Raw genomic sequence first — 25,630 nt, 5'->3', positions numbered from 1 at the left:
TGTACAAGGCTTCCCATCCTCGGGAGCTTCCTGGGCCTCAGTCACACCATGGGCTGCCCACTGGAGCCCTCTGGGGAACCGTAACTTCCTTGTGTGGTTCAGTTCAGTTCAGTTCAGTCGCTCAGTCATATCTGACTCTTTGCGATCCCATGGACTGCAGCACGTCAGGCCTCCCTGTCCATCACCAACTCCTGGAGCTTACTCAGACTCATGTCCATCGAACTGGTGATGCCATCCAACCATCTCATCCTCCGTCATCCCCTTCTCCTCCTGCCCTCAATCTTTCTCAGCATCAGGGTCTTTTCAAATGAGTCAGCTCTTTGCATCAGGTGGCCAAAGGATTTGAGTTTCAGCTTAAGCATCAGTCCTTCCAATGAACACCCAGGACTGATCTCCTTTAGGATGGACTGGTTGGATCTCCTTTCAGTCCAAGGGACTCTCAAGAGTCTTCTCCAACAATCACAGTTCAAAAGCATCAATTCTTCGGCGCTCAGCTTTCTTTATAGTCCAACTCTCACATCCACACATGACTACTGGAAAAACCACTGCTTTGACTAGACAGACCTTTGTTGGCAAAGTAACGTCTCTACTTTTTAATATGCTATCTAGGTTGGTCATAGCTTTTCTTCCAAAGAGCAAGTGTCTTTTAATTTCATGGCTGCAGTCACCATCTGCAGTGATTTTGGAGCCCCCCAAAATAAAGTCTCTCACTGTTTCCATTATTTCCCCAACCTCGTGTGGTTATGACAACCTAATAGGATGCCACATGTGTACCAGGCCATCACCCCTTCCACATCGGGCTTGTCCTAGGAGGGGGACAGAGGCCTGTGATCTGATGGAAAGGGGAGAGGCCAGGGTTAGCGCTGTGCAGCCCAGCAGAGCCCAGCCAGCCCCAAGGGGAGATGGCCAGACTCTGACATCCCTCCTTGATCAGTTACCGGGCGTGGACAGTCCTGCGAAGGGCATGTGCTCAGCTGAAGCCTCTCCCTGTAGCTACAGCAGGCCCGAGAGGAGTGGCCCCCCGGTGGCCACAAGCCCTCACTAGGCAGATGAGGCCAGGGCACTGCACCTGCGGGTCCTCCGAGTGCCAGCGCCAACGAGTGTCCCGGGTCCCTGCTCTTTTCAAGGCTGATTCATCTCACCCAGCTTCTGAACCAAATAAGGGCAACTGCACTGTGGCTATTCCTCTTAGGGCTTTAACTGCAGGTCTGTGCTTCCGTTTAGGGAACGGCAAGCACCTACTTGACACAGACTGTCCTGTGTGACTCTGGGTGCGGGCCTTGGGAGGGGCTCAACCAGGGGTCGGTTTCCCTCTGAGCTCCTGCCCAAAAGTAAGCAGGAAGGTATGGCAGGCCTGAGCCCACATCTGGTGGTTCACATTTCCAATAAGCCCTGAGATCAGCTTCGCACTTTCAAAGCATCCGCAAAGGACAGGAGGTGTTAACCATCCACAGAAGGGCTTCTGAAATACAGTCAAGACATTTGGAGACAGAATTGGTCTGATCTGCCAATTGGTTTGGTCCTGCCTCCAGCTCTGTGCACCCAGGGCACCCACTGGCCCCAGGCTCGGCCACAGCCCCCCAGGGCAGGTGACCTGGATGGCTGCACCCAGCTTACAATGAGGTCTAAACCACATGGTCCAGGCTTGTCCATGACCCCAGTGATGGCTGAGCCCACATGGTCACAGCCAAACTGACCTGGCTCCTCCTTCCCCTTCTGGACTCAGATGAAGCACAGGGCTTGGTTCTGTTTTCCTAGGTGACTGCTCCACGAGAGCTCCCTGAATTGTGGGAGCTGATCATGCAGTTAATTACACCTGGGGGCTTCCCGCATGGTTCAGATGGTAAAGAATCCACCTACAAATGCAGGAGACCTGGGTTTGATCCCTGGGTTGGGAAGATCCCTGGAGGAGGGCATGGCAACCTACTCCAGTATTCTTGCCTGGAGAATTCCATGAGCAAAGGAGCCTGGTGGACTAGAGTCCATGGGGTCTCACAGAGTCAGACACAACTGAGCGACTAAGCATACTAACTCCACCTAAGAGAAAGGGGAGACCAGAGGGGCTGCTGATGAATTTCTTGCTCTTCCTAGAGACCACCCCCCAACCACCACCCTGTGGACTGTTCTGCACATGCATACTTCCAACCTGTGTGTTTGTGTGTATGGTGGGGGGAGGGGGTTTCTCCCACCAATAAACAATTCCTCACCACCAGCTGGGTATCTTACAGTTCAACTCAATTCTGACACTGTCCACTCAGAGATCGGCAGGTTATGGGCTCGATCAAGATTGCCATTCTCCACTCAAACTTCCAGGGCCAGTCCCAAATTCAGATTATCACCTGGGCTTCTGACCAAGTGGCTATAGATTGCAGGTTCCTATATTACCCCCTCCTTGAGTTCAATTCATTTGCTACAGTGGCTCACAGAACTCAGAGAAACATTGTACATTAGATTATTGGTTTATTGTAAAAATCTACAACTGAGGAGCAGCCTGATGGAAGAGATGCAAACTGTGTGGGGAGGGTTGTGGAGTTGCCATGCCCCTTCCAGAGTCACCGCTGTCCCAGCATGTCCAACCCAGAAGCTCTCTGGACTCTCTCCTTTGGGGTTTTTAATAGAGCTTCATTACAAAGGTATGATGGGTTAGACCATTGGCCTCTGGTGACTGAATTGCATTTCCAGCCCCATCTCCTCTCCAGATGTCTGGGGAATGGGACTGAAATCTCCATACCTCTAATCTTTTGGTTGGCTCTCCTAGCCACCAACCCCATCCTTAAGGACTTTCCAAAAGTCACCTCATTAACATAACAAAAGTCGCCTTTATCCCTCTCCTTGCTTAGGAAACGCCAAGTGTTCTGGAGCCCTATGCCAGGAATTACTGAAAGACCAAACACATGTGACCTTGTTTCAAAGGACGGTCTTTGTAGATGTAATCAGTTTCAGATGAATTATGAGTTATACCAGGCCCTAACCCAGTGACTGGTGTCCTTATAAGGCTCATGTCACCATTCCTATACTCACCTCCCAATGCAGGAAGCTGGGGGACTCTTCTCTGGAAAAATGTATGATTCTAATAACAGTTCCTCTCATTCTTCTGTCCAAGTCATTCTTCCACTCTGAATCAATGTGTAGAAAAGCTTTGACCGACCTAGACAGCTTATTAAAAAGGAGAGACATTACTTTGCCAACAAAGGTCCTTCTAGTCAAAGCTATGGTTTTTCTAGTAATCATGTATCAATGTGAGAGCTAGACCATAAAGAAAGTGGAGTGCTGAAGAACTGATGCTTTTGAACTGTGGTGTTGGAGAAGACTGTTGAGAGTTCCTTGGACTGCAAGGAGATTAAACCAGTCAATCCTAAAGGAAATCAATTATAAATATTCATTGGAAGGACTGCTGTGGAACCTGGAACTCCAACACTTTGGCCACCTGATGTGAAGAGCCGACTCATTGAAAAAGACCCTGATGCTGGGAAAGATTGAAGGCAGGAGGAAAAAGGGACGACAGAGGAGGAGATGGTTGGATGGCATCACCATCTTGATGGACATGAGTTTGAGCAAGCTCCAAGAGTTGGTGATAGACAAGGAAGCCTGGTGTGCTGCAGTCCATGGGACTGCAAGGAGTCAGACATGACTGAACGACTGAACTGAACTGAATTGAAACTGGACATCTCAGAACAGAAATTGTATCAGAAGGATGTTATCAGTTGCATAGGCAATCATGAATGTGAGAATTCTCAAGACCCAAAAGGTACTGCATGGCGGTCCTCATTATAATTTACATTATGACTGTGTCAATCTATCTGTGTATGACCAAATTTTGGCCTCTCTCAAAATTTAAAAAAAACCCTGGTGACATGTACAACTACGTCCCATAAGCCCACAACCTGCTCAGCAATTCATTTACCACTGGATATTTAATTGACTACGGAGCTCCCTAAAAATAATTCAACACGAACAGAGCCTTTAAGGAAATATTTCCCTTGTTATGCTTTGTGTGAAATAACTGTGGGGATAAAAGTAACAAATAACCCCTTCTACCCACAGATGATTCTCTTGACTCAAGAGGAGCAAAGCAAAATGTCATCCCCACCCAGAGGGATGTTGTGGGGAGGGAGGTGGGAGGGGGGTTAATGTTTGGGATCGCATGTACAACTGTGGTGGATTCATGTCAATGTATGGCAAAACCAATACAGTATTGTAAAGTAAAATAAAGTAAAAATAAAAATTAAAAAAATAAAAAAAAATTAAAACACTGAAAAAAAAAATGTCATCCCCAGATTTGGCACGAGTGTGCGTGGCCAAGGGTCCAATACTGAACAAGTTTCCCTAGCTCATCGGGCATCCGTCAGCATGCTCACTGAAATCAAATGAATAAACTCACAGGCATTAGCTCAGATAAACACCACCTGCCTCTTCATTTTATAAAATGGCTTTTTAATCCCTCCACATTGGAAATGTTCTTCCTAGACGCCGAGCACTTCTTGAGGAACACGGGTCCTGATGAGAGGGAAATCCCCCTCCCACCGCAGCCTATTGCTTTGACAGGTGTTAATTATACTCTTGATCAGAGAGAAACATCTGCGCACTGCAGCCTGGGGGGAGGAGGCACTTTGCAGCTCGGCAGGCAGAGGATAGGAAGTTGCTGGAGAGACTGACTTCCTGACTGCGTGGCAGCCATCACTGGGGTTCCCCATCATGGTAGCTCCCCTGAATCTCTGGAGGGCAGCTTCAGGGGGAAGCCCCCAGATTTGTCAGCTTTCCTTCTCTGCATATGCTATTTTCCCTTCTGTTTCCACAGTCAGGTCCCCTAAATTGTTTCACCTCACCATCCCAGACTGGCCATTCTGAACATCTTTTCGTAGGCTTGAGGCATTGTTATTTAGTGGCAGTGATAACTTTGACATCACATGCTGTTTTTATCCCACTTAGACTTCTCCCTAAAAATTTCATTGTATGTTTGACCACAGGGTGCTGCCTAGATCTTTAGATCTCCTGGCGGTGTTGCTCAATGTGCAAAATATAGGCTATATTGGGACTTTGCTGGTGGGCCAGTGGCTAAGACTCCAAGTTCCCAATGCAGGGGACCTGGATGATATCCCTGGTTTGGGAATTCCATCCTGCATGCCACAACTAAAGACTCCACATGCTGGAACTAAGACCCAGCGGAGCCAAATAAATAAATAATCTTTAAAAAAGAATATAGGCTGTGTTACCGGTGCTTTTTTCTTTCTTTTTTTTTTAATTTTGAAGAAAACATCTAATTCCAAAATACATCTAGCCCTGAAGAATTGCCCACTTGTACTTGGGTGACACTGGACAGCTGACTTGACTCTGTGCACCAGACTCAGGCAGACGCTCACCAGACAGACAAGAGCCGTCCTGATGTCTCCACGCCCCGAGCACTGCTCCTCGAGACAGGATGAGGTGGACACGACTGGCTGCACCTCTCATGGCCAGGTCACCTCCCCATCGGTCAGGTAGAGTCTCTGCTTCCTAACATCTAGTCCTGTCTGCTTCTGGCTCTGAAACACCAGCTATGAACCCCAGCATCAGGGACCCCAATCATATGTTGACCCCAAAACCCCCTGTGATTTGGCCGATTTGGAGATTTGGAGATGGGGCCCATAAGGAAGCCATTAAGTTGAAGTGAGGCCACAAGAGTGGGTCGCTGATCCAATGAGAGGAGCATCCGCATGAGAAGACACGCCCGAGAGAAGGGCTGTTCACCCCACCCCTCATCTCTCTCTGAGTCTCTCTGTCTCTGTCTCCCTCTCTCCTTCCCCCCACCTCCTACCTGTGTGCACCGTGCAAAAGTCAGGTGAGGATCCAGAGAGGGGTGGCCGTCTGCAAGCCAGGAAGAGGGCTTTCATCAGAAACCAACTCAGCCAGAACCTTCATCTTAGACTCTCTAGCCTCCAGAACTGTGAAAATACAAATTTCGAATGTTTAAGCCACTTAGTGCTTCATCATGGCAGCCCTGACTAAGACAGTAAGTCTAGTTTAACAGATAAGAAGCAAGCTCAGAAAGGTGACACGAATCTTAAAGGAGAAGTGAGATGCTAACAAGCAACTGGGGGAGGGGTCCCCCTTTTTGTCCAGAGGGGTGAGGGCTCAGAGGGGCAGGGAGAGGCTAGTGGGCCTGAAGAGCTGGGCAGTGCCTGCGTGCGGGTGAGGGCTCGAGATGTCATCCTAAGGCAAGCCTCTGTTTTGAATAAAAAACGGGGGCATATGTTTCCACATGAATATGGATAATAAATGAGTCTAATTCTGGGAAACCAAGTTTTGAGGGTGCAAGCCTGTGTGCCAGGAGTGGGTGGCAGAACCTCAAAAGACCTCAGTCCTGAGAATGTCAGGGACACCCACCTGGTGAGCAGTACCTGAGCTTTTGTCACCAGGACACAGATGCCAAAGAACATGTATTATGAAGACCACCAAAGAGGTGGATGAGAAATGCTGAACCACATGGTGGAAAGAAGAGTGATTTCTAAGCCATCAACACCTTATAGAAGATCAGCTTCCACTGTTCACAGCTAACCTCTTCTCCGTGGAAACTGGGATACACCACACCATTTTCATCTTTCTTCCTACTGTTTTGTGTTAACTGCAAACCTACTTCTTGATCTCAGGCAGATCTGCAAGCAGCATCCCAAGGTCCCAGGCTGGAAAAGGATGAAAAAGAGCTCAGCATCTTTGTCCTTACCTATCTTCCACTGCCTGATTTTCTTGTTCCCACTGGCCCTGACTTTTCTGCCCTTGAACAAATGTCTGAAGGGACAACTCCCCTCCCATGCAAACAGGCACTTCTGTTCCTCTGGCAGCCACAGTGAGAATCTTGAGTGGGGTTTAAAAGAAAATGACATCTGGGCTGCTTCCTAAAAGCTTCCTCCCCAATACAGAGTCCTTTAAATGATAATTGCTGACTTGGTCCTATTATAAACCACCCCCTCAAGCATCTGGGCTTAAAAACTATCCACTGATTGCCTCCCTGGGGTTGGCTTTTAAACTCTTCCAATGCTGGTAATGCCTGCATGCATGCGTGAGTGTTAAGTCATTTCAGTCATGTCTGCCTCCGTGCAGCCCTATGGATTGTAGCCCGCCAGGCTCTTCTGTCTGTGGGATTCTCCAGACAAGTATACTGGAGTGGGTTGCTATACCGTCCTCCAGGGGATCTTCCCAAACCAGGAATCTAGCCCCACGTCTCTTACGTCTCCTGCACTGGCAGGTGAACTCTTTGCTACTAACACTAACTGGGAAGCCCAAATCCTGGTAATAGTGTATGTTTTTATGCATGCAAGCATGCACACAGCTATTTATTTAACACTATGTGCAAGACAGCGAAGGCATCAGAGGAAGGGATCACTGCCCTCCAGCAAGAATGTGTGTGAATATGTGAAAAAACTAATTTGCAAAGCAAGAGTTGAATAATACCAGCACCAAGGAAAGAGATAAGCCCTCAGACAGAGATAGCTGCATCTTTAATAAAGCTGTCACCCCGCCAGACTCAGACACTCATGACAGCTCCGAGTGCTCAAGGCAAAGACAGCAGACCAGAGAAAGAGGGAGGCATTCAGCTACTGGGATTCTTAGCGTGAAAGGAAGATTGGCCTTTCGAAGCCATCAGCAGGAACAAATGTTTCATTTGTAGCCCTGGCAGCCTGTCTGTACCAAATAAACAGCTTAAACAAATAGACCTTGATTTTGATGGTTTTAAAATGGGAGTGATGTTGATTTTCCCAGTGCCTGACTTTTGCAAAAATCACCCTATCTGAGCTCTAGAGCACTCTATTCCCCATCTCCTGGGGTAAATTGACTTTCAAATGAACGTAGCTGAACACCCAAATTGCTGTAAGAAGGATGAAGGCTGAGAAATGCGCCTACCACCTACACGGCCATGATGGCTTCTGAAGGGGTTTCTGTGACTGTTTGCAGACCATAGGTGCTCTACCCTTTTCTAACCGAGCAGACGTGAGAAGGCCAATGGAGCCAGATCTGGGTGAGGGCAGACTCAGGGCCAAGAACCTGGACAGGGCATCCTCTGATCTGGAACCCAAGAAATACCAGAAAAACAATCCTTTCTCCTTCTCACTTAACCTTTCACACAAAAAGAGAGAGGACTGAATACTCAGAGTCTTGGTCCCAGCCCATGCCTGGGGACGTGAGTGTAAAGGCTATTGGCTAGACTCTTACAGGGAGGATGGTTGATCACTATATCCCCCTTATTGCCCATCCATCATGGTGGCACCAAACATTTCACAAGCCCCTCCCACCACACACTTCTTATTAATCTGAGTGCTATCGAGAAGGAAGTAGAAATGAATGTGATAAAGTCTTTGCAGTCAAGAATCTCACACATACACATGTAAGGACATAACAAATGTAATACTCATAAAGCAGTCTCTTTCAAACTTGTGGCTGGGGACTTCCTTGGTGGTCCAGAGGTTAAGAATCCGCCTGCCAGTGCAGGGGCCGCAGGTTTGATCTCTGGTCTGGGACGATCCCACATGCTGAGGAGTGACTAAGCCCGTGCACCAAAACGAAAGTCCTCGAGCTGCAACAAGAGAAGTCACCGCAATGAGAAGCCCGGGCACCGCAACAAAGAGTGGCCCCTGCTTGCCGCAACTAGAGAAAGCCCACACACCAAAACAAAGACCCAGTGAAGCCAAAAACTGATTAATATAAAAAACCTGTGGCTGAACCACTGGCTCCACAGTAATCAAGACAATGTGATATCAGTAAAAGTAAAGATATGTGGCTCAATGGAACAAAACAGAATCCAGAAAGAGAACCATACCTGTGTGGTCCATTGACGTTTCACTAAAGTGAAAAGATAATTTGTGGAGCAAGATTAGTCTTTTCAACAAATGGTGCAGAAACAATTGGATATCCATACACACACACACACACACACAAAAGGAAGCTCAGCCCATACCTCACATCATACATAAAACTTAGCTCAAAATATATCATAGACCTAAATGTAAAACCAAGAACTATAAAACATGGAGTGAGTATGTGCTAAGTTGCTTCAGTCATATCTGACTCTTAGTAACCCTATGGACTGCAGCCTGCCAGGCTCCTCTGTCCATGGGATTTTCCAGGAAAGAATATTGGAGTGGGTTGCCACTTCCTCCTGTAGGGGATCTTCCTACCCCAGGGATTGAACTCTAGTCTCTTATGCCTCCTGCATTGACAGGCAGGTTCTTTACCTCCAGTGCTCCCTTGATAGCCCCATAAAACATGCAGAAGAAAAGGTAAAAGAAAATCCTTCTGACCTGAGAATTAGGCAATTTGCGTTTTTTTTTTTTTTTGAGATAAGACACAAAAAGCAGTTATCAAAACAGGAAAAAAAGTTGAACTTCATCAAAATTAAAAACTCTTTGAAAGACACTTAAGAAAATGAAAAAACCAACCATAAACTGGAAGAATTATTTGCAAACCACATACATGATTTTTAAAAATTCAAAATATTTCTAAAATCTAAAAATTCACCAAAACAAGCCAATTTTTAAATGAGGCAAAATGTTTGAACAGACACTTAAGTGAGGAGGAAATATGGATGGTAAATAGCACATGAAAAGATGTTTAACATCATTAGTCATAGGGAAATACAAATTAAAACTATGAGATACCACCACACTCCTATAAGAATGACTAAAATTCATGTATACATACATACATACATATATATATATATATATATATATATATATAGAGAGAGAGAGAGAGAGAGAGAGAGAGAGAGAGAACTAAGTACTTGGTGCTGGAGAAGACTCTTGAGAGTCCCTTGGATGGGAAGAAAATCAAACCAGTCAATCCTAAAAGCAAATCAACCCAATTCATTAGAAGGACTGATGCTGAAGGTGAAGCTCCAGTCCTTTGGCCACTTGATGTGAAGAGCCAACTCACTGGAAAAGATCTGCTGGGAAAGATTGAGGGCAGGAGGGGAAGGGGGCAACAGAGGATGAGATGGTTGGATGACATCATCGACTCAGCGAACATGAGTTTGAGCAGACTCCTGGAGACAGTGAAGGACAGGGAAGCCTGGTAGGCTGCCGTCCATTGGGTGCAAACAGTCAGACACGACTTAGCAACTGAACAACAACAAACACGCAAGATACAACCAATTGGGACTCGCATACACTGCTGGGGGGTAGTCACTTTGGAAAACAGTTTGGCAATTTCTCAAAGAAGTTCAACAAAACCCTCCTATATGATCTAGTCATTCCACATCTAGGTACTTTCCTAAGAGAAATGAAAGCCTAGAGTTGCCCTGAATGTTCACAGAAGCTATAGTCATAAAAGCTCCAAACTAGAAACAATCGAATATTCTTGAACAGGTGAATGGACAAATAATTTGAATCAGGTTCCTACTGTGGACTCAGCTATGAAAAGGAACAAACTACTGACATGTCCAACAACATGGATGAATCTTATGAACTTTATGCTCAGAGAAAAGCTACTATATGACTTCATTTATAAGCCATTTAGAAAAAGACAAAACTCTAGGACGGAAATCCAGACGTTGCTGGGGGCTGAGTGTGGGAGGAATGACTGACTTCAAAAGGGATAAGACTGAACTTTAGGGATGAAGCCAATACTGTCTGGATCGTGATGATGCCTCTGCAACTACATATTCGGCAAAACTTGCAAAATGGCAAACGTAAATTTTATGATATGTCAATTACATCATAATAAACCAGACTTAAAGTTTTTTTATGATTATTACCATACTCAGAGAATGTTCTCTCTTTTTAAACAAAAGTGTACCATTAAAAGAGAGAAATGAGGTATTATTTAATCTAATTTCTTCTAATTAATACATGACTATGTACTATATTTTTGTATAGAGAGAGCTATAAATCTCACTCACATGGTACCACCCTGTACCTCGCATCTGACGGGGAACCTTAGAGTCACTGCTTCTAGAATGGTCCCTGCACAGAATCAAGATGGGGAAAGTAGTCATGAGTATTAATTCTCTGCTTCTCACTCACGCAGCTGGGGGTGGTAAGCACGCCAACGTTATTATTTCCATTTCCTAAATGCAAAGATACAAATGTGCAAAGATGAAGCTAGAGCTTGGTAAAGGTCACATGGCAAGTGGGTGGCAAACCCTGAATTTGAATCCACATCTTTTTACAGAGAAACCTGTCAATGTTCCTCAATCTTCTCAGAAACACCAAAGTGGAAAGCGTGGTGCAAAGGCTCTGGATGGAAATGTAAAGCCCAGTTGAGGGGAAAAATTGATGAGCGGGGCGAGAGCCTGTTTACAGACCTGTGGGCTATTTCTGGTGCTTTCCACAGCCCAACTCAACCGCCGTGACGCCGCCCACGGCTCAGCCCGAGCCTGCGCAGTGGCATAAGCCCGGTTGTGACGGGAGCCAGGGCTCACCAGATGCTGCGCTTCTTTGCTCTGATGAGCCCCGAAGTGGAAAGAGCTCCTCTGAGGACAGATGACTTGACCCCCAACCCTGCTCCAGCCTGCGCTCCCTGTGGTTCCTCGGAGCTCAGGACCCAAGGCAGGCTGCCCTGAGAATCTTCTCGTGTGGATAAGCTGACGCCCGTGTCCCTACCCTGTGGACCTTCCCTTCCTCCCACCTCGGGGCATGGAGGGGGGGAGGGGTTGGTGGTGTTGGGGTGTCCAGGGGCCTCCCATTAGCCCCAGGAGGCCTCCCTAGGTCACCTAACCCTTGGTTGGCTCCATCTTGACCATCCCAGGCAGCATGTCCTTGGGTGAGGTGCTCTCCCCGCCAGCTCTGGGGTTTCATTAAGGGGCATTTATGAAAGAGGGGAAAAGGAAGTTAGGTGGGAAATTCTGGGCTAAACAAAGAATTATGGTTATGGGTTGAGTTGTCCCCCAAAGAAAAGATATTCCCCCCCACCAAAGGCCCGTCGACAGGCCCAGTAGAGAGCCTGCTCCTGTTCAATGAAGGAGGGAATGAATGAGTGAATGAGCCCCTGATTGGCAGTGGTGTCATCCTACTGACGGATGGCTAACCCTCCACCCCCAGGGCCTCACCCCACAAGGAGGTGCCATGGGGCATTGGCTCGCCCCTCCTCATCTCCCATCTTCCCTACCCCTGCACACCAGAGTTTCACCACGCTAGTTTACACTAGTTAATTTACACCACACTAAATGTCCTGGCTTCTGCTCCTCTCGGCCTTTGCACATGTTGCACCCCCTCTCCCATCCCAAACCCGCCTTCTGTCCCTGGGTGGATGACCGTCCTCCCCCACTGTGGCCCTTGGGCCGTGAGGCTTCTTAGCTACACAATTAGAGGGGAGCTGGCTCCTCCCTAGCCAGATCAGAGGTTCAGATCCACATCAGCCTGATATGGAGTTTCCATCTCAGAAACTCCAATACTTTGGAGACTTTAGCCACCTGATGCAAAGAGCTGACTCATTTGAAAAGACCTTGATGCTGGGAAAGATTGAAAGTGGGAGGAGAAGGGGATGACAGAGGATGAGATGGTTGGATGGCATCACAAACTCAATGGACGTGAGTTTGAGTAAATTCTGGGAGTTGGTGATGGACAAGGATGCCTGGCATGCTGCAGTCCATGCGGTCGCAGAGTCAGACACAACTGAGCGACTGAACTGAACTAAACTGAACAGCATCCACGGTTAAGAGACCACCAGCCTCTCCTATGTCATTATCAAGGATGACATCAAAGCCCTACTATTACAGCTGTTGTGACATGGCCACCTCAAGAATCTACCAGAATTGACTGCCTTAAGCTCTTGGCCTCAGCTAGTCTCCATGAGCTTTGCAACTTATAGAGGAAGGAAATCAAACTTACAGAGAATCGATCCAGGACAGATTTACCCCTATCTGTAAAGAGGACAATTAGTAGTGAGGTCACAACAGGCTGGCACTTGAGCAGCGCTGTCAACCAGCTATAAAGCAAAGGCAATGTGATAGGTGCTCTATGGAGGTCCCAGGGTGCTCTGTGCAGAAGGCCAACAGCACAGAGAGAAAGCACTTAAAATGAGTCCTAAGGAAAGAAAGCGCTCCTTAGAGCACAGGGGAAAGTACCTGGATGGCTGGGGAATAGCTCAGGCAAGGCAGCAAGAGGTGTGAGCATGGGTACACGAAGTCCCTTAACAAACGAAGATTAAATATACACAGGGGAAGAAATACAATAAAAAGAACCCTATGGTAACATAGGTTTATTATAGTAAGCATTAAATTTACCCAGCTCTAACTTTCCTGGAAATCAAAGCATACAGGAAATTCACTAGATTATATAACTTTCACTGCTTGATATAAGTAAATACACAGCTTGTCAAGGAATTATATCTTCCAAAAGCTCTACCTGGCATATACTTGGTTTTAACATCAAAAGCAATTCAAAATTAAAAGCAAGATGGGTAGAATTTGTCCATTCGTCTTAACGACCTATATATGTTAGGGCTAATCGCTCAGTCATGTCTGAATCTTTGCAACCCCGTGGACTGTAGCCTGCTAGGCTCCTCTGTCCATCAAATTCTCCAGGCAAGAATACTGTAGGGGGTAGCCAATCCCTCCTCCAGGGGATCTTCCCAACCCAGGGATCAAATCTGGGTCTCTTGAATTGCAGGCAGATTCTTTACTGTCTGAGCCACCAGGGAAAACCTACATATGTTATGGGGAACAATAAATAATATAATTCTAACAAATCCAGCGCAGAACCATATTACAGATAATTAGATGCCTAACTATACCTTAACTCCGCTAACACTTAAATTACTTAGAGTTTAGTCTAAGCTGCCATGTCAGAGGCCCCCGAATACAGTGACTTAAAATAGAAATGTTTCTCTTTCACATAACATTCTGAATGCAGGCAGTGGGCCAAGGTTGGCAGGTATCTCTGCTTGATGAGGTCATTTAGGGACCCAATTTTTTTCCGTCTTGTGCTTTGCCATCCCAAGGCTGTCATCACTGTGCATGGGGAACTCTGGCCCCTCAGAACCACCTCAACATTCCAACCCGGGAAAGATGAAAGAGCGAGCAGGGCAAGAAATTTACATGCTTGAAAAAACAAGTTGATCTTCTAGATAAGACAAACCATTGATATAAAAATAATTATCTGGTTGAAAAATCATAATAATTTGGAAATGGTGTGTACCACTTCCTCTCCCACCCTACTGGCCAAAAGTTAATCACGTAGACACAGTTAGCCTCCAGGGAGGCCAGGAAATGTGGTCTGTGGTTAAGGTTAAGGTTAGGGTGGACATATGCCTGCCTACAACTCACAGGCTGCTGTTGCCAAAAGCAAAAAGGGCCATTAGCCTCTGCTGCAACATGTAAATACAGGTGTTCACAGAGAGAAACCAGCCGAACAGCAAAGGAATAAGTGGCTCACGAAGGCAGTGAGCGCATCTGTCCCAAGACTTTCTATTTCTCGAGGAGAAAAAAAATCATTTTGCTGCTGACCCTCAATTATGAGTAAAGAGAAGAGAGCATTAGAATAATTGAGGGAGACTTCCATAAACCCTCCAGGCAACGGTTCACATTTCTACTCCACTGAGCCCTCTGCCAAGAGAAAGGCCCACGTATGCAGTTGGTCAAGGTAACAAGCTGATGTCCCCCTCTTCTCACTTCTGCCAAACGTGGGTGATGTTTGAACACCATCAGGCTGCCTCACACCACCTAATCCATCCCACGCCTTCCGCAGACTCTGAAACCCTCAACAGCCCCAAGAGGGCAGCAGCTTGGAATCCTTGTGCGGAGGTGGCATCAACAACCCAGGCCCCACTGTCCCCAGGAACGTGTTTGCTGTGGATGAAAAGCTCTTCCCCACCGTGAGCGGGACCAGGGGTTAAGGAGTGGCTCTGTGACTCACGGAGACGCAGAGCGGCTGCCCAGAGGACACCAAAACAGGAGACGATCGGGAGGGAATCACATAGCTGCAAGCTGAGCTGGCATTTGATGAAGCTCCAGGGACTGACGGCAGGAATTCTGCTTTCTCCCACCCAGGGCCCCTCCCTGGGAGGGAATGAGCCCCGCGGAACCTGAGAGGCACCCCTCTGGAGGACACCGTCTATGCAGCAGTGGAGGCCCCAGCCAGGTGGGCCCAGATCCAAGACCACAGACAGGAGCCTTGGTGATAGTCTGGTTCACGTCTCTCTTCTCCCCAGACTCCAAGCTCCGTAAGAGTAGGGGTCACGCCTGTCTTCTGTCCTGCTATGTCCCTTGCACCTGGCACTGACTAGGTGCTCAGTAAACCTTGGCTGACTGACATCCTCCCAACTCAGGCCCACCTGAAGCCACGGTGCAAGAACATTTTTCGGCCAGCTGCTACCTGCCGAGAACTGAAACGGCTGTTTCTCTATATGATATTTTCGTTCACATTAACAATTGACAGCTAGGAACCATCATCCTCGCTGGGACAGAACCTAGGGAAGCCAGGGTCCCTCCTAGACACTGTGTTCTCGCCTCAGGGCTACAGGTTTCCAGCAGGCGCAGACTCTAAAGAGAGCTCAGCATCTCCAGCACGCAGCCAGTCCCTTAGCTAATCCTCACACAAACCCTGTGGGCTGCAAGTCCACTTGCCACATTTTTCAGAAGAGGAAACAAGCTTGGCAGACTTAAATACAACTCACCCAAATCCCTTAGCTACAGGCACCAGAGTTGGGTGTGAACCCAGGTCAGTCTGACTCCCAAGCACCAACTCCTTCCACCTACATGGACTCAACACTTGACCTTTTCTGTGGACTGAATCTTGTCCCTCCCACAAAGTTCATGTGTTGAAGCCCATGTAACTGTAGAGGACGTGGGGCCCAGGAGGTGATGAAGGTCAAATGAGGTCATGAGGGTAGGCCCTCACTTGGTAAGACCAGCCCTTCTAGGAGGAGGCACCCTCTCTCCATCACGTGAGGACGCAGCAGGAGGTGGTCGTCTGCAAGCCAGGAAAAGAGTCCCCACTGGAAACTGACCATGCTGGCACCCCAGTCACAGAATTCCAATCTTCAGCACTGCAAGGGAAAATAATTTCTGTTATTTAAGCCACCCAGTTTTAGGGCATTTTGTCACAGCAGCCTGGACAGACTAATATAAGATTTTTTCTAACATAAAATAGCTCAAAGTTGAATGGAACAAGCATAGAAGGAAGGATTCCTTTCCCCATTGTTCAATATTTTAAGGGGGAAAAAATAGCCTTACTATCTCCCAAGGACATCACAGAGTTTATAGAAGAACTGGGAATTGCTGGAGGGCCGGGTTAACTTCCTCATAAAGAATTTATGGGGCATAAGCACTTGCCAGGAGCTTCCAGAATCTCTTAAAGCAGTTCCTCCCAGTCTGAAGAGCCTGCCTTATAAACGCCTGGCCCTCATCACCCCTCTCTCTAGGGGGCAATGCCTGTTCCCTCTGGAAGGTGGCAGTTCTGCCAAGAGTTGCTCAAGCCTTCCCAGATACACAGAGTGTTCAGAACACCAAGGAAGGAGATTGGCATCTCCCCAGTTTCCGAGAGACGGAACTGGAGTTCCTTGCAGTAGGGGCAGTGGGAGGGGTCCCTGGACTCGATGAGCAACAATCGGTGAACTCTATCTCTGGTCTTAAGACATGAGTTGAAAACCTGTCTCCCATGTCAAAGTACAATGTAAGGAAGTATGTCTGAATAAATTGTGTGAAATAAGTGAATCAATTCGTGGGCAAACAATTATATCCACAAAAATGACAACTAAATAATTAGAGCTATTTGAACACCATGTCAGCCAGAGAGAGAGATAACACATAAATAAAGAGGAGGAGTGAGGAAGAGAGGAAGGAGGTGGGAAAGGAGAGAAGTGCGTTTTCATCTCTGTTGACCTGAGGCTCCATCAGTCCCCCTTCCAAGTCAGTCTGTCTGCCATCAATAGTGGAGGCTGGGGTGGCGGGGTCGGGGGTGCGGTGGGCCAGCACTGGTCAAGGGGCTGAGACTCAGAAAGAATTCCATCAAAGCCCCCTTGAGGTTCGCCACATTCTGTCCCATCTCTGCTGAATTGTGCCGAGCACACTAGTGTCTGAAAGTGGGAGGGTCTCGTCTCTGGGCTCAGCCAGCGGTCTATCACCATGAACTCATGGCAGGAGTTCAGGGTCCTCCAGCGCTCTGATGGTACCCTCCTGGGGACACTCCAGGTTTGCTGGTAAACTCCAAATTCATGCTTCTACATGCCACGTCTCACTGATGCCTCATAACATCCTTAGGAAGAAGGTCTTGTAACCACCTTCATTTCACAGGAAAGGAAAAGAAGGCTCAAAGAGGCTCATTAACTTTTCTAACTATATAGTGAGTGACCAAGCCAGATTTGAACTCAGATCTTCTTGGCTCCAAATCCATTGCTCCTGCCACCCTTCCAATTTACCTCCCAGTCCTGCGTCCCATCCCTCCATTACATACACGTATACAGGTCTAGACGAATTTGGAGCTGGGCACGATTCAGACTCACCTTGCCTCTGAATGTGTTAGCCATGTGTGCCCTTGGAAGGAAATTATTTGAGCCTGTTAACAAAGGGGATATAAAAGCATAGATTTAAGCCTGGGGATGAGGCTTGTAAATTGCTGAGCCACCCCAATGTGGGTTGATGCCAAGGTCGAGGTGAATCACTGAGTGTCTACCAGCAGGGAACAAGACTGGGAACCCAAGTCCAAATCAACAAGCCTCCTCAGGCTCTTTCCTAGAAGAAAATCCCACAGCCCTGTCCCTTCCACATCCCACCATATCCAAAAGCCTCCACTGCTCCATCAACAAATATAACTTAAACACATTTGATGATTCACAGCACAGAATAGAAAGACACCCCACCATCCTAGCGGGTACTGGCTCTGCCAAAGCAAACCCTCAAGGCTTTCAGCAGCATCACACACCCTTTTTCAAAAGTGAGTTCAGCCTTCTCAGTAGACGTTTAGCCAGAAACGAAGTTTTGAATCTACATTTTGAACTCCGCTGGAAATAGAAATGCGTTCGCTTTTACCACAAGGCATGAACTAGCTCATCTCTGAGCTCTTTGCATGATCCTGTTTTTTCATGGATGTGGTACGAGGGGGCAAGACATGAAATTTATATGTAATTCTCTTATAAATGTTTTCCCCCGGATATCTAGTTATCCCATTCAAACCCAAGTACATTGTCTTCTAAGTTTTCCAAGTGGTTTAATAATAGAATTGCTTCATTAACTCTGATACATGCTTGGGAATCGAGGAGAAAAATTAGAGAAGAGCTAGAAAAATGAGCAGCTGCAGTCTCATGTATTTCTGAGTTCTAAACACTCATGGACTTGGCAGCTGAGGTTGTTCTATCCAAAAGCCTTTGCTGGGAGCCCTTTGGTTAATGGACTGTCTGCTGTCCCTGCTTCTCCCACGCCAGCCCCTCCGACCCCCTCCCTCCCAGAGGCGGAAGTCATCCTGTCTCTCCCAGCCACTCTCACCTACTTTCTTCCCATCATCCGTAATCTGGGCTCCACTCTCCCGGATAATAAACGCACAGGACTGGGAAGACATCCACTCTCCTGCTCCCGCATCCCGTCTGTGACCACGACTCGTGTAGGTTTTTTCTCCATCTCATGCAGAGACCAAGGTGGTGTGAATCACTGTGTCTCTCCACTTTGGTTGCACAGAGGAAACAAGAACCCAGACAGCAGAAGTGACTTGACCCAGATGACATCGGCCCCACCCCTCCTTCCCTCCCCGGCGGCTCTCAGGTGGAGGCCCACTGCCTGCCGACTGGGCTCCCTCCTGTATCACCCCCTCCTCCACCTGCCCTGCCACAGCCTCGACAGTCATGGTTCACCCTCCCGCCTGAACTCTTCAAACTCTGCCCAGGCCAGATCAAGTCCCCAGCCTTCCACTTGGCATTCAGGGACCTGAGGATTCATACTAAATCTATCCTTCTCACTACTTGGATCACCAACTTCCAAATGGGTGACCACCCACTCTGCTCTTGGTTGCCCCGAGTCTCATCTCCTTGCAACTCGGACAACCAGTCAGCATCTTCCTGCCCTCTGTGGCCCCTCCCTGGCTGAGTTGCCCAGATATCTCAGTGCGGGCACCCCCCGCCCCCAACACCTGTGGCTCCCTGACCTGGCAGGGCCCTCTGGGAATGGGCCTCCTCTCCCCTGGGCTGTGGGCTCTGCCAGGGTGGGAGCCATGTCCTATTTGGGAGCCCAAAGCTTAGCACAAATCAGATATTGAACAATCAGGCACTGTAGTGAATGAAGCGCCAGGCCTTTTTAAGAGGGATAGTTCTCCACATATTAAGTAATTTCCTCCAAATTGACACTAGAATTATTGTCTATATTGTGAAGGATTTCCAACTGAGTTGCTGAAATAAACTCTTTACCTTCTGGAGGCGTTGAGTAGGAAAATACTTGTACTTCGATTGTAGGTAAGACCCAAGCTGAGGGCCTTTTGCAGAGAGTCACCAAGGAGTCCCCCATGAAAAGGGGTGTACCTTGAGTCAAGAGAACCATCCCTGCCCCTCAGGACCCCCCACCACCTCTTCCTCCAAGTAGAGACTGGACTGAGGGGGACAGGGAGAGAGACACATGTCCAGGACTGGGGCTCACAGCCCAGCAGAACTGGAAGGACACGTCTGAATAGAGCTCAGCTGCAGAGCAAGAGGCCATAGGCACAGTCAAAGGGGGCCCAGCTGATGCTATCAGATGGCAGGGGCCTGGCTCCGAGAAGAGGAGGCTTCTCATAGCTGGACCAAGGGCTTTCCACTCAGCCATCCCCAGCAAGCACCTCCTCATGGCTATCAAGTAGGCTCCAGCCCACGCAAAGGGATGCTAGGCATAGAGGAGGAACATTTCCTCTTGGTAGTGTCTTTTCTTAGAAACATCATTTCCAGAAATAACCTGCTGACTTAGCCCACCACTGGCCAAGAGTGGGTCTCAGCCCACATTTAAACAATCACTAGCAAGGGAAACAGAATTATCATCACAACCAATCAACCTTAACTTCTTAGGAGATCCCAACAAGCATGGAGCTCCCACAAGGGAACAAAACTGGGGTTCTGTTGATGAGGAAGAAGGAGGGTAGTGGTTGGACCAACTACGAAACTAGAATCTCAGCCCAGCACACTCAGAGCTTCCCAGCTGACTTGATCCCTCACACACCTATCCTGTAGGGTGACATGACCTCAGCTGGGAGAGGCAGTATCTGGATGGAGGACAAGTTCTCATCAGTGGCGTTAGAAAACCTGGATTTTCCAATCTGTTCTGATACTTGAGAGTCATCTGGCATTGGACAAGTCACTTAACCCCTCCAAGCCTGTTTGGTCAACTGAAAATGGGATTATAATTCTTCGCCCAGCTGAAGAATGGTGTGCGTGCTCTGTAAAACCTTATTCCATGTAATGTGGCCACCTTGTCTTCTCTTCAAAGCAGTGTAAAGATGATGGTGATATTAATATAAGATGCAGTTGGCTGGCTGGCACCAATGATGGCTATTTTAGGAGGAGTGGTTACCAAGAAACACGAGGCTCTGGTAACCTTGACAACCATAGGTAAGACAGAAAGATGGAGCATTGACTTTCTGGATTCCATTCTTATCTCCTCCTCGTGAAGCTTGGTATCATGATTTGTTTTGTTAGATGAGGCATCTGCCGGGGCCAGGCAGGGCAGAGCATTGGCCCGGCTAGACTACTCTTAGAATGGTCCAGAGGAGCTCTGGAAGGACACAGACAATTCCCTGTTTCAGAGGTCCCTGGGGAAAGTGCCCGCTTTCTGCCTGGCTCCTTACGGTCCTTGGCACCCTATAAGTCTAGACTACACTAAACACTGTGTGTCAGGGGGAGCCGGATGGCACAGGGCAGACCCTGGTGAGCAGCTACAAACTCAGACAGCAGCTATATATAGGTGCAGGCAGGGCTCCCCAAGAGGCAACTATGATGCTCCTTTGTAAACTCAAAGTGTTTGAGGGCTTCCCTAGTGCCTGCAGCTCAGGAGACCCTGGTTCAATCCCTGGGTCGGGAAGATCCCCTGGAGGAGGAAATGGCAACCCAATCCAGTATTCTTGCCTGGAGAATCCCATAGACAGACGAGCCTGGCGGGCAACAATCCATGGGGTCGCAAAGAGTCGGACACAACTGAATGACTAACACATACAAAAGGCACATAACATAAAAAAAGTTACCGACTTATAAACTCAAAGTGTTTGAACCATTTTTTTCATCAAGTAGGTATCGAAAATATTAGATATGGAAGTCTATTTATAACCAATGTGTAGGGTGTGAAGACTACCAAGGCTACAAATGCCCTCATACCCACAATGTAGCTTAAGAGCCAGAATGTGGCTGGCCACATGTACCCTTCCCCATCTCATCCCACCCCCAACATCCAGATACCTCTGGCATGAACTGTCTGTTTACATTTCCTCCTGTGCCTCATAGTTATACAGTATTTGTAGCTCATGTTTCCACTTACAGTCGTACAATTTTTGAACTTTACGTAAGTAGGATGACATCATTCTTCTCCTACTTCCTTCTTTAAATTTTTTGGATCCACCGTAAATTCCTGAGATCCATCCCTCTTGATGCACTTATTTGTGGGGTATTTGTTGTCATTGCTCTATGGCGTTCCATTGTCGCTACACCAGGAACTCATTTCCTTCCTCTCCTGTCAATGAACACTTGGGTTGCTTCCAATTTTATGCCATTAGGAACAGTGCTGTCATGAGGATTCTCAAGATTTCCTCAAGGAAGTGCACCTGGGCCTGCAACTCCGGTATGTCCTAAGGTACGGGCATCTTTAGCTTTGCTGCTGCTGCTGCTGCGGCTAAGTCACTTCAGTCGTGTCCAACTCTGTGACGCCAAATTGTTTTCCAAAGGACTTGTCCCAGTTTACATTCCCATCAGAAATGGACAGGTTCATAAATTCTCTTCAAATCTCTTTAATTTAAAATATCTTAATTTTAATGCTTTCCGATTTATCCATCTTTTACCTTTATGACCTATGTTTTTTGTATCTTGTAACATCACTTCAAGTTATAAAAATAAATATCATATTATCTTCTTAAAATGTTATATTTTTTACTTTTATAGATAGGTCTTCAATCTGCCTGAAATTGACTTTTGTAAATACTATGAGGAATGATTTTTTTTTTTCCTATATGGCTGTTAATATTTCTGTCTCAGCACCATTAATGAAAAGTACATTTCTGGCGTTCCCTGGAGGCCCAGTGGTTAGGACATTGCACTTTCATTGCAGAGGACGTGAATTCCATTTCTGATCGGGGAACTAAGATCCCACAGGCAGCATGGTATGTGCCCCGCCCCGCTTCAAAAAAAGGAAAGAAAAAGAAAGGTACATTTCACCCACTAATCCACTCTGTTTTGCCATACACTAAGTTGCAATTTACTCCTGGTCCATTTCCCAGTCTACATTTTGCTCCATTGGTTATTTCTATGTGCCTGTGACATTGTCTTAACTATTACACCTTTACTGAGTACTGTTATCTCATGAGGCTACTTCCCATTTTGGTTCTTCTGGAGTATTTTGGTTTTACTTGGCCAGTTGTTTTTGTGTGTATGTTTTGGGATCACACACACACACACACACATGCACAAACACACAAAACGTCTGGGGCTTTGAGTAGCATAGAACTGAATGTGTAGTTCAGAAAACAATAACATCTACATGATTTTGACTATTTTGTATCAAAAAACATGATATAGGTTTCCATTTTTTTTAGTGTTTCATAGTAAAAATTGTATCATTTTTCTCAAACTTGTACATACTTTGAAATTTATTTATATGCACTTATTATTTAGACTCCAAGTGCTATTTTTAACATTCTTTTTACTAGACAGAGTATTGAAGTGCATTTGATTGTCCTTTGACTTTTCGTACACAAACTGTATGTCTGTGTGACCCATGAATTGATGATGACAAGGTTATTTTTTGAAATTATTTATTTTAATTGGAGGCTAATTAATTTACAATATTGTAGTGTTTTTTGCCAAACATCTACATGCATCAGCCACAGGCACACATGTAAGCTTATTTTTATATCTATATTCTAGCTGATAGTTGAGGGAATTTGTTGTTCCGTCACTCAGTTGTGTCTGACTCTTTGCCACCCCATGGACTGCAGCACGCCAAGCTTCCCTGTCCTTCACTATCTCCTAGAGTTTGCTCAAACTCATCTCCATTGAGTTGGTGATGCCATCCAACCGTCTCATCCTCTGAGGGAATTATAGAATTAGATTATCACCATTTCACAATGCCTGTTGGATTAATGGATACAAGTAATGATTGTCAATAGCTGCTAATATCTCTCCAAAATAAAGAACTGGTTATTATGCACCTCTTAACTGAAGACCACAAGTGTACCCTATGAAGTAGCCTTGCCTAAAAAAATTCAGTCTAAAATTGATCAAGTCTTTAGACCCAATTGGTAATTTACAGGAGAACAAGTATAGCAGAACCTGTTAAACGACACTGTGGGCATGCAGTAGGCAAAATCCACAACAAACAACCCAGGTTCCTTATCAAGTAAATTGCAAGGGAAAATAACAAACCACGGAGAAGTATCTATAGATGCCAAGAGATCCAAGAGACCTGTCAACAAACCACAACATAGGATTTGAACAAACTATGTATCTGAGCACTGGAGAAACTTGAACTCTGACCACGAAATAAAGATTCACTGTTACCATTTGTTTTTAGGTATGATAGTGGTATTGTGATTTTATTTTTAGAATGTCAGTATGTATTTCAGCAATATATACTGAAGTACTTAGGCATAAAATTGTAAGCTGTCTGGGACTTGCTTAAAAAATAATCCAAAATAGGGACTTCCCTAGCAGTCCAGAGGTTAAGACTCCACACTTTCAATGTAGGGGACATGGGTTCAATCCCTGATCCGGGAAACATCCCTCATGGCCAGTTCAGTTCAGTTCAGTCACTCAGTTGTGTCCAACTCTTTGCGACCCCATGGACTGTAGCACATCAGGCTTCCCTGTCCATCACCAACTCCTGGAGCTTACTTAAACTCATGTCCATAGAGTCGGTGATGCCATCCAACCATCTCATCCTTTGTTGTCCCCTTCTCCTCCTGCCTTCAATCTTTCCCAGTATCAAAAGAAAAGAAAGAAAGTGAAGTCGCCCAGTCATGTCTGACTCTTTGCGACCCCACGGACTGTAGCCCACCAGGCTTCTCCATCCATGGAATTTTCCAGGCAAGAGTACTGGAGTGGGCTGCCATTTCCTTCTCCAGGGGATCTTCCCAACCTAGGGATTGAACCTGGGTCTCCTGCATTGCAGGCAGACGGTTTACCATCTGAGCCACCAGGGAATCAGTTCTTTGAATCAGGTGGCCAAAGGATTGGAGTTTCAGCTTCAGCATCAGTCCTTCCAATGAATACTCAGGACTGATTTCCTTTAGGACGGACTGGTTGGATCTCCTTGCAGTCCAAGGGACTCTCAAGAGTCTTCTCCAACACCACAGTTCTAAAGCATCTCTTCAGCGCTCAGCTTTCTTTATAGTTCAACTCTCACACCGATACATGACTACTGGAAAAACCATAGCTTTGACTAGACAGACCTTTGTTGGCAAGGTAATGTCTCTGCTTTTTAATATGCTGTGTAGGTTGGTCATAACTTTTCTTCCAAGGAGCAAGCATCTTTTAATTTCATGGGTGCAGTCACCATCTGCAGCGATTTTGGAGCCCCCCAAAATAAAGTCTGTCACTGTTTCCATTGTTTCCCCATCTATTCCAGAGATGTGGCCAAAAGATTTAAAAAGTTTTTTTAATAATCCAAAATAGAGGAGTGGGTGGGGATGGATGCAACAGGATTGGCCATGAGTAGATAAGTCGTTGAAGCTGGTGATATGTGCATGAGAGCGTGTTAAGGTATTCTTTCCAGTTCTGTACATTTTAGAAATTTCCCATAGTATAAAGCTTTTTCAAAAAGGCTAAAAGAATATAATACCATCTATTCATTGGATGCAGCTTTCTATATCTTGATATATATGTTACTTCAAATTTTCTAAATGCATTTTTCAAACTTTCTACATTCAAACTGAATTTTTTATCTGCTTTCCCTATTAATTATAGGGAAAGCATCAAGAAGTGGCTAAGTTAGGTCTGGGTGCTGCCGGAACTAGAACCAGAGACCTGAAATAACATTGGAAATCTTGCTGAGGGAGTCAGGCTGGTCAGGAGAGCTATGCATTTGTGTAGGAAAGTGGACCAGCTTTCACCTCCTCAGACTCAGAAGCTCCACCTCCTGATTGCCCAACTGCTGACACCCATGCCCTTGAAGAGCTGATTGGATGATAAGAAAGGATTTCTGAGAATTAATTTGCAACTCAAAATAGGATGACCAGAGGGATCAGACAGTCCAGAGCAATGATTGCCCATAATGTGTGGTCCATCAGTAAAATATTTAGAGTATGCATCCTCAATAAATGCACATTTATCTTTTATAAACTGGTAAGTAGTGAAGATTAAACTACAACATTATGCGGAGCTTCCCTGCCAGCATGAGTGGTAAAGAACCCGCCTGCCAATGCAGGAGACATAAAAGAGTCGGGTTTGACCCCTGGGCCACAAAGATTCCCAGGGTCGGGAAGATCCCTTGGAGGAGGACATGGCAACCCACTCGAGTATTCTTGCCTGGAGAATCCCCGTGGACAGAGGAACCTGGGGGGCTACAGTAGAT

The 25,630-nt window shown here is 46.5% G+C and overlaps 1 long non-coding RNA gene across 1 annotated transcript; it reads right to left on the bottom strand.

Annotated features, from left to right (window-relative positions):
* Positions 1 to 8,358: 8,358 nt before the first annotated feature.
* Positions 8,359 to 15,951, bottom strand: LOC132659564 (uncharacterized). The gene is made up of 2 exons (XR_009600118.1): positions 15,810 to 15,951; positions 8,359 to 8,548 (listed from the first exon to the last, which is right to left on the bottom strand). It is a non-coding gene; the product is annotated as an uncharacterized LOC132659564 (long non-coding RNA).
* Positions 15,952 to 25,630: the final 9,679 nt, after the last annotated feature.

This window comes from Ovis aries, chromosome 3 (assembly GCF_016772045.2).
Source record: "Ovis aries strain OAR_USU_Benz2616 breed Rambouillet chromosome 3, ARS-UI_Ramb_v3.0, whole genome shotgun sequence".
Taxonomy (NCBI): domain Eukaryota; kingdom Metazoa; phylum Chordata; class Mammalia; order Artiodactyla; family Bovidae; genus Ovis; species Ovis aries.
The sequence above is the reverse complement of the archived record's forward strand: the minus strand, read 5'-3'. Positions and strand labels throughout refer to the sequence as shown.